Here is a 10,458-nt window from a genome sequence, read left to right as displayed (position 1 = left end):
GAACTATGTAGACATGACCCGAGACACTCCTCGGCCAATATCCAATAGCAGGACCTGGATGCCCATATTGGATCCTACATATTCTACGAATATCTTATCGGTTGAACCTCTGTGCCAAGGATTCATATAATCCCGTATAACATTCCCTTTGTCTTTCGGCATGTTACTTGCCCGAGATTTGATCGTCGGTATCCCTATACCTATTTCAATATCGTTACCGGTAAGTCTCTTTACTCGTTCCGTAATACTAGATCCCCGTGACTCACACTTGAGTCACATTGCTTGCAAGGCTTATATGTGATGTTGTATTACCGAGTGGGCCCCGAGATACCTCTCCGTCACACGGAGTGACAAATCCCAGTCTTGATCCATGCTAACTCAAAGGACACCCTCGGAGATACGTGTAGAGCACCTTTATAGTCACCCAGTTACGTTGCGACGTTTGATACACATAAGGTATTCCTCCGGTGCCAGTAAGTTACATGATCTCATGGTCATAGGAATGAATACTTGACATGCAGAAAACAATATCAACAAAATAACACGATCACTTGCTATGTTTATAATTTGGGTCTTGTCCATCACATGATTCTCCTAATGATGTGATCCCATTATCAAGTGACAACGTTTCCCTATGGCCAGGAAACCTTGACCATCTTTGATCAACGAACTAGTCAACTAGATGCTCACTAGGGACAATGTGTTGTCTATGTATCCACACATGTATTTGAGTTTCCAATCAATACAATTCTAGCATGGATAATAAACGATTATTATGAACAAGGAAATATAATAATAACTAATTTATTCTTGCCTTTAGGGCATATTTCCAACAGTTAGTCCTTCGTGGACGTAAGACATGATGGAATAGACAATGTTGCTTCTCTCTTGACCCTCCATGGGTTGAGCCCTCCGAGGACTCGCCCGTCCGTTACCCTCCATGGGTTGAAGTCTCTATCAACGTGGACGTATGATAGCACCACCTACCGGAACCACGCCAAAAATCACCGTTTCCATCTTTGCGTTTGATCTTCCAAAACTCTACTCCTTAATTTGCATATGCATCTCTTTACTTTCCGCTCCTATACTCATAGACTTGCATGTGTAGGGTGTGTATGACTTGTTCTAATTGCTAAAATCTTCCAACAATTTAAAATGGGAAAAGGCTAGGTTTTAATTTTTCAAGTAGTCTATTACCCCCCCCCCCCCCCCCCCGTCTAGACATCCCTTCTAGTGATCCCTCAATTGGTATCACAACATTGGTCTCCATAGCCTTGGTACAATCACCATTGGAGGCAGATGGGTGTGTCTAGTTTGAGGAATCTTAGTTGTAGAGTGCCTATTCTCAATGGGGAGTACTATAGTCAATGGAAAGGTGAAATTCTTGATATATTTGATGAATTACATTTGAGCAATCATGTTTAAAATCCCTATGTGCCTCCCATTGGTCCCTTACATCCTTCTCATGATGAAGAAGTAAATATACTTAGCAATCTTAAAACTGTTAATCTCATCATCAGAGGACTGCCAAGAAATGTGCTTAATCAAATGAAGAACTTTGAGTGTGCTTATACTTTGTGGAAATATTTGGAGAAAAGATATCCGGACTACTCCTTGAAAAATCTTGATGTCATTTTCCAAAAATATATTGTCTTCCACAAAAATGAAGCCAATTGATCCTAACTTTGATAATTGTCTATTTGAGCTTCATGACCTCAAGTGTGCTAAAGGAGATGTTAATACCATCAATAACATCATCGTTGAAGCCATTCACATTCATAAACTTGAACATTGTTATGGTCGAAATTCTAACGAATCTCTTGATTCTTGTGACGAGGATACACCATTTGACGATGACAATGTGGAGCACGCTACTATGATGAAGACGAGAAGTTTGACCTCGAATATGAGAAGACCATGCGGAGCCTAAGTATTATGGTGAACCCTAGAGACAACATGGTCGGAGGAAAGGATTGGATACTCGAGTGTGGATGCACTGATCACATGACCAAAGATAAATACATGTTTCATGATATCACCAAACCATGGACCACGAAGATATGTGACTTCTGGACACAACTCCAAGGGTAAGGTACTTGGTCTTGGTAAGGTGGCCATATCTCATGGTAGTTCCATTCAAAATGTTATTCTTGTTGAATTCCTTGGCTACAATCTTCTTTCCGTATCTAGATTAGCGGATTTTTGTTTCAGTGTGATATTTATGGAAGTTGATTGCCAAGTGTTTCATCGAGATAATCGTAACATGGTCTTTACTTTTTTCGTAGATTTGATCTATACATTATCGATTTCAATGAAAAATCCAAACCTGGTACATGTCTTATTGCAAAATATTCTAAAGATTGGTTATGGCATAGAAGGCTAGGACATGTTGGTATGTGTAATATTGACAGGCTTATCAAAGGTGGTCATATTCTTGATGTTAAATATGTTATCTTTGACAAAGATAGAGTTCGTAGTGCTTGACAAAGATAGAGTCGATGGGAGTCATCCGGTGAAAAACATCATGACTACTAGAACACCAATCAAGTCGCTTCACATGGATCTCTTTGGTCCCAATGCTTACAAGAGCCTCGGTGGAAATTATTTTTGTCTAGTTATTGTTGATGTTTTTTCCAGATTTACATGGCTATTCTTTCTTTATTAGAAGTCGTAGGTATAAAAGATCTTCAAGGACTTCGCCCGGAAAGCCCAAAATCAGTTTGAAGTGAAGATCAAGAAAGTTCAGAGTGACAATGGATCGGAGTTCAAGAACACAAATGTGGATACTTTTCTTGAATAAGAAGTTCAGAGTGACAATGGATCGGAGTTCAAGAACACAAATGTGGATACTTTTGTGTTGGATATGGAGGGGTATGTTTGCTATTTTGAAAACAAGTTTAAAAGGTGCAACTAGTTACAAAACAGCCAATGATAATGTTGTTTTGTAAATATTTAGTTGCCGCAAATTCATCTCTGTTAATTGATTCAAATAGGTTGTATTTTTCCTTGGTCAGTGGTATTTTTGTTGTATTTTTATCTCTGGTGGGTTTTCCTGTGTATTAATATCTCCTGAGGCTTTTCCTGTAAATAGAAAAAGGCACCAGGATATTCTTTTCTTTTAAGTGGCACCACCTTGTGGGCTCCCTCCCACAAGGCCAGCCCATCTCTCCCATTCCTTCGTGCACAGGAGCCCAGCGCACGTCCCTCCCTTCTCCACCGCACACGGTGTCTACCCCCCTCCTCGGCACCTTCTCGTCCGCCTGGCCAGAGAGAACGCGCTCCCGCCGTCAGGCTCTAACGTCGAGGCCAACCCCTTATTTATCTTGGCGTCCGTGCCCTCCCCATCTCCTAGGGTTTCCCTCTCTCCGCTGCCGCTCCATCCCCATCTCCCTTCTCTCCGTTTCTTCCCCATGGTAAGATCCTGTAGATAAGGTAGCAGAGAGCAGAGAGCAGCCTGCCGGCGTCCAGCCCCAGCTCTCGTCGACGGCCGCGCCATCCGACATGTCCAGGGGCGAGGGGTTGCTCCCCGCGTCACATTCCTGACCTCGCTGAGGCCGGGGAACGCCCTCCTCGACGGCCAAGAGCTCGCCACCGCCTCGGCCGCGGTGATCTTCTTCCTCCACGTCGACCTGCAGTGTAACATCCCAAATTTTGGAATGTTAAAATAATTATTAGATTGTTTGTTTGTTTGCTTGAGTGATTGAAACTTGTGTGAAATTTGAAACTTTTCAAAAACTTTTGAATGAGAGGGAATAAAATGACTTCCCCATCTCCGATGAATTCAAATTCAATCTTTTAAAAGAAAAGAGAGAACATGACATGACTTTTTCAACTATAAAGAATTTGAACGAAGTTTGCATTTGAATCCTTTCAAAATATTTGCCCTTGCTTCTATATTTTTCTTCCCCGAGAAAATGCCCCGACAAAATTCTTGCACGCAAGAAAGAGCGGAGGAAAATGACCCTCCAAAAACCAGGGCCATTCATTGAAATATTTTGAGCCAAGAAAAACCCAAAATTTAATTTGAGAAAATAATTGCAAAAAGAAATAATGCTTTTAGGGATTTTTTGGAAAAACATTTTTTTTTAAGTTTTTATTTTGGCCGTGGAAAAATGCCCATCATTTAGATTTTATTTTTCTGATAATTTTAGTATATAGAAACTCTATATTCCGAATTGATTTGATTTCCCTTTTATCGTTTCAGTTTCCTAGTTTTGAAAAAGGAAAGAAATCGTGTTTAAATGGAAATAAACGGTGGCCCATTAAGACCTTTCCAAAAAACTGGCCCAACAGGATCTTCTTCTTTCTCTATCTCCTTCCTCACTTGCACACGACTTTCCTTAGCCATGGACACGGAAATCCTCCCTTCCCGATCTCCCTCTCCCTTCCATCCCAGCTCCTCCCGAGCCCCCTATAAGAACCCACCCGGCGTCCTCGTTCCATTTTCCCAAAGAGACGCCACCCTCATCGCCTCTAGCCGCCGGCCACCTCGCCGGAGTAACCCTGCCCCGGTCGAGTCCAGGAGCTCCCTGCCGACCTCCCCATGGCCCCTACCCTCGCTGCACCACACCCCTGCGCGCCCCACCCCTCCTCCGCCGATTCCCCACCCCGCCGGCGACCTCCCCACCTCGCCGGAGCAGCTACCTCGCCGGAGTTCTTCCTCTGTGTCACCCATGGTGAGATTCACGAAATCCCGTATTGCAGTTTTTTCAGAAAATTTCAATCTTAGAAAATTCATATCTATTAGTCTATAACTCCGAATTAGGTGATTCTTTTTGCGTTGGATCACAAATTTTATGAAGTTTCTGTAGATATATAATTTGTCTATGTTTGGATTTATAAAAATTGAGTTAGATTAGATTTGAATTAAAGCTTGTTTTGCTTATTTCAGGAGTTTAAAATAGTTTTTAATTTGATTCTTTTTGCTGCTGCTTCCTATTGATCATATCTTTAAGTAGTTTAAGTTTCAATTTTTTTAATATTTTTACTTAGGGTTTTAAGCAAAACAGATTCTGTTTTAGCCTTTTTTTGTTTTCTTGCTATTTCTTTTGTATTAATTGTTCTTAATTTGTTTTTTTTTGTAATTGTGACAAGTTATATTTTGTTTTTGATATTTACCAGTAACTTTTCAACAACAACAAAATTTTATTTTATTTATTCTTATTTGTTTGCATGGAATCAATTCTAGTTCTATACTAACTTGCGAATTGATTGCATTGCTAGTTTGATTTCCTATTTTGAAAATACTTATAAAATAATATTGTTTTGTAAATTTTACTTCTGTTATCTTAGTTATTTTATATTTTGTTTTCTGTTATTTTTTCTATTTTAGTGTTTTATTTTCAGTTAGAACAAAAACTATATAGTGTTTGATGTAGTAGAAGGCTTCCTATCTTCTTTGAAGTTTCCTTTGGATTTTTATCCGCTCTCTCTTATTGATTTTTGATTGCATCAACTTTTATTGCTGTTTGTTAATTGATTGCTAGAATGATTTCTAGTGTGAGTGCTTATGTGAATACTATGTTTGATTATATAGATTTCATCGGAGAGTGACGAATAGTTCGATCACGTATTTCCCGAGAACGAAAATTCTTCTTCGTCAACATCACCAGGCAAGTCATTTGATCATGTATCACCTATGTTTTATGCATCGTAGTTCTACCACCCTATGCCCAATTGCATGCTGCTTAGGTACTTGGAAATTTGAGTATAGACTGTAGTATCATGTGGTAGGCACACAACAACCCCGATACTTGGCCCCGAGACGACAAATTTCATATTGCTATGCTTGAGTAGACGGGATTTCGGTTGAGCGCATAACACGAGTGTTGCAAGGTTGATTAAATAATCAAGACCGGTTAAGACAAGATTTTCAAGACCTCGGACGCAATGCAACTCTGGGTGAAGGACGGTTGATCGGCTCCCTGGAGAAACGAGTGGATGACCCGGGATGCTGGAGAGGCCATGACATCCTGCGGAAAGCTTCACCCAGGCTCAAAGAGACGGACGGATATTTTCAAGACCCAAGGCTTACCTGCACAGCCACAAGTCATTATGGGCTCTGGCTTGGTTGGACAACGCGGTGACTCTGGACAGGCGGTGCTAGCAGATGTAGAAGAACGATAGGAATGGATGGGCACCGACAGGGATTCAGAGGGACCCGTTGAAAGACCATGTTTTGATCATCCGGTCTTCAAACACCCTGAAGTGCGAGGACATACACGGAGGCGATTAAATCTTGTGGGGAACGTGTGCAAAACTCTGCAGAGTATTCAAACCTAATCGATTAGCCGTGTCCACGGTCATGGACAACTTGAGCCAAAGGAACTGAAGTTATCTGGAATTCTCAACACCATTACATATATTTGATGAGGGTATTATTGATAACCTGGGTATGAGAACTGGTTGGCGGAACCATCTCATTAACAACCAACAGCGTAGTAATATTTTGCTTGTAGCCCTTCTTGTTGTAGGAGAAAATTTGCTTTACGCTAAAACTTACAACACCACCTGCCATATATGCATGTAGAGATAGATGATGATATTTTCCCCCTCTCATATGTGACTTGCCGGCATATTCAATATGCTGACCTACACGGCTGCAACGTCTTCTGTTGCAGATCTTTTTCTTCGACGAGTAAGAGTACGTTTCAGGGTTACGGTCTACACTCAACTTGCCGTTGGTGTTTATTGGGACTCCACTCCCTTGACTGCTTCCGCTGAAATAATTAAGGTATATATCAGTTTTACGCTATTTACATGTGATTGCACTTTGATATATACATTGATGTACTGTGTGTGCCAGCATACTGATCCAGGGATGGCACAGAAACACAGATGCTTGACTCGTCTTGAGTCGGGTCGCTACATGCAGCAGGGCCCTTCTCCGGTCATCTTCTTCCCCTCCAGGTCTCCTCCAAGCAGCTCCAGCCTCCCTCCTTCTCGCCGGCTAGATGGGAAGGTGCTCGCCGGAGATGCCCCTATCAGGAAGTAGACTGCGTGTAGTTGTGTTCGTTCGGTGCTTGGTGGCGCTAGGTGAAGCAGACACTTTTTCCCCGCGTAGAGGCCGTGCGGTAGCAAGTTGGTTTCCCCCTTCGTAGGATCTGCAGCGCAGTAGGCCAACCACGGCGAACTCCCTGTCGCCGGCGCACCTCTGCGTGCCAGGCAGAGCACCAGGTGCTTGGGCCAAGTTACCTAGATTCAGTCCCCTGTTCTGTCAGTAATCGACTCGTAGCGCAGTGGTTGTTGTCTCCGCTTGTTATCTGGAGGTGCAGGGATCGAATCCCCGGTGGTGCATCTCCCCCCTTTTTAATTTCTTTTCGGCAACAGTAGATGCAACACCAGAGTGCATAACCTGTTAGCCGAGCCTTTCCTATCAGAGCATGGTGTCTAGCAGGGTGGCAACAGCTGCAGTGCAATGCAGAGAGGGCTTGGGTTCGACCCCCCCCCCCCCCAAGCCTCTTATTTTTTTTCTGTTATATTTTTCTTTGTTGTGTAGTATTAGCTGCTAGCAACAGTAATTGCAGGCATGAGATCAGTAGATGTTATGCTAGATTTTCATTTAGTTTTTGTTGCCCTTGTTTGCTGCAAGTGGAGATTGCTTGTTGGTGCATATTGGTATTTACATATGTGTTTGTGTGTGTGCACTAGGTGTAGTGGATGTATATGTGCATGTGCATTTGGAGTTTGGGTGCTAGAGTGCATATGTGTTTGTGGTAGCACACAAGCTAGTGGCGCTTGTGGTTGTAGTGTGAGTATGCATCTCACACACATGAACAAAAGTTCATGTGCATGAATGTGGTGCAAGAACCAATGATGTTTGCTTGTGCACCTCTTGTGCAATATGTGGTGTGTGTGTAGAGTTGAGCTAAGTATAATTGCACGTTTTGCTTCATGTGAGTGTGTAGTATTGTGGGTGTGTGTGGGTTCACCCACACCTACTAGGACAAGTATGCACCATCACATGCCCATATGTGAGTGTGTGCATACTCCCTTGTTAGTGTAGTTGTTATTAGTTTGCTTGTTGTTTGTGATGGGTTGGTAATGTGCCAAGGGCACTTAGGCATGAGGTATACCCCTTATGTACCCCCTTTGATATTGTGGTCATGTGTATATTCTTGTGTAGGTTGTTCTAGTCTATAGCACATGTGATGATGCACTATTCATCTCTATGTGAAACTATGTAGTTTGTTCTTCTCTAGATTGTGCCCTCTTGTTCCAAGCAAGTGCATAAGTATTTTATATGATTTTGGGGTAGAATCTCCCAAGGAATCCATTGGTGAACTTAGTTTTTCCATTGGAACATTTTCTGGAGATGACATATTTCATTTTTCTTCCATGTTTAGAGCTTGGTTCCATGTCATTTGTTGCGCACAAAGGTTTGCTTCTTGGATGTGCTAGTAGAGGGTGACCCCCTCTACCACATCTTGGTTTCATTTTATGTTTAGGAATCCATGTGTGCAAGGTCTGCCCACTCAAAGTAGGCATGTGGCTGAAATTGCAGATTAGTGAAAATCTGAGATTTTCACAAAGTCTCAGAATCTGTTTATATTTTCTTCTCTTGTTGATGAGGTTGTGCAGGTCAATGTGTTGTGATATAGCCTTAGCTTTCCAGTGGAAAGTTGGAACTGATATGCTTGTCTAGCTCCCCGTAAAATTTCATCCCATTTGGAGTCCTGTAGATATTGTTTTGGCTGCTGTCAAAATGCTTCAGAGCAAAGACAGATAGTGAGAATCTGGAATTTTCACTAAGTCCCTGAAATCTGATATTTTTGGGCAAGTTTGCAGCCTTGTAACTTTCGGTGTTCAACTCCTTTGTGTGTGATTCTTGCTTGTGCTTGTAGTAATCTTGGTTAGCTACAGCCACATATATTATTTGTCATATTTGGGTGGCTGTAGGTGCTTTGCATGTAGCTCACAAAGTGCTATGATGCAGTTTATGGCAGATTGTGTAGTTTTGTCGTTTTGATGTTTGTGAGTGCTTAGTTGATGATGTGGTGTTCTTATTTGCTCCACCCCATCCATGTTGGTTTGTTTTATGTCTTGGCAACCTGGAAATACCAGAGTTGTGCCATTTGAGTGTGTGGTGCTGATTTTGACACGTAGCTCTTCATATCTTGTTTCGTTGATTCCCATTGATCCGTAGCTCCGATTGTAATGTTCTTTATATGGTTTCGCATCGTTTTCACGAGACGCATATGATCATGTCATTCTCATGCATGTAAAAATAGCTTAGGATGCAGTTCTGTCCATGATCATGTATTTACTTCTCATGCTTGTGATAGTGAGTAGAATAGTGATGCATGCTCATATTCATCTGATGCATCATGTGCTTGTTGCATCTTGAGGTGCTGTTGTTCATTGGATGTTATTATTATGTTGGGTAGCACCGGGATTGGAGAACGAGTTCGTGGATTCGGGAGAGTACGTGCAGGATGAACAAGAACCATTCCAAGCTGAGGATATCACAGGCAAGATGATATGACCATGATTCCATCTCTAGACTTCGTATGCTAGATAACGTTTCCTTTGTCATATGCTCGCTGCCTACCACTGAAATAATTGCCTCCTGATATGCCATGAAACCCAAACACTTATTCCTTCCTAGCAAAACTTGAATGGCTAAGTAGGCTTTGCTCAGCTACAAATGTTAGCGTTGCTAGATGCAGGTGCTTTGCCTCATGTGATAACATGAGCTTGATATCATTATCTTAATTCTGTAATTTAATTAATGCACCTATATACTTGGTAAATAACGGAAGACCTAGCCTTTTGCCGGGTGCTTTGTTCCGTTATTGCCGCCTTAGTTACCGGCTACCGGTGTTTGATTCCATATTGATCGCTCCTAACACGTTCGTGGTTGTTATGGGGACCCCCTCGATAAATCGCGTAGTGTTAAGACTTGTCCGGCAGGACCCAACATTGGTGTTAATTTGGTAATCACTTAATAATAATCTGCATAGGGAATGATCACCCCGAGGATCTTTAATCAACAACCCGGGCCAGTGCTCCTCATGAGTGTTGGTCCAATCTGGTCTGCCTGCGGGGCCACCACAACTTGAGGTTTGGCACTCATAGCCAGTTCCATCCGTCGTGTCCTGAGACTGAGATACGCGGCTCTTATCAGGGTCGTCGACACGACGGGAGGTCCTGCTAGTCTTGTCTTACCTTAGTGATATATCTTGCGTATAGGAATCCCGGTGAAGCTTTGGTTCTCCCCAAAGTTGAGGTTTTCCTCTAAGGAATCCGACGAGATCACGAGATTCGTGATAGAGGATTACTTTGCGGCTCGTGTACCTTTGTGATGGATTAGTTGGAGCACCCCTGCAGGGTTTAATCTTTCGGAAAGCCGTGTCCGCGGTTATGTGGCAACTTGGAATATTTTGTTAACATCCGATAATAGATAACTTAAACATAAGCTAATAAAATTGCGAACTGTGTGCGTAACTGTGATTGTCC

This window comes from Hordeum vulgare, chromosome 7H (genome assembly GCF_904849725.1).
Source record: "Hordeum vulgare subsp. vulgare chromosome 7H, MorexV3_pseudomolecules_assembly, whole genome shotgun sequence".
Classification (NCBI taxonomy): domain Eukaryota; kingdom Viridiplantae; phylum Streptophyta; class Magnoliopsida; order Poales; family Poaceae; genus Hordeum; species Hordeum vulgare.
Note: the sequence above shows the minus strand (reverse complement) of the source record.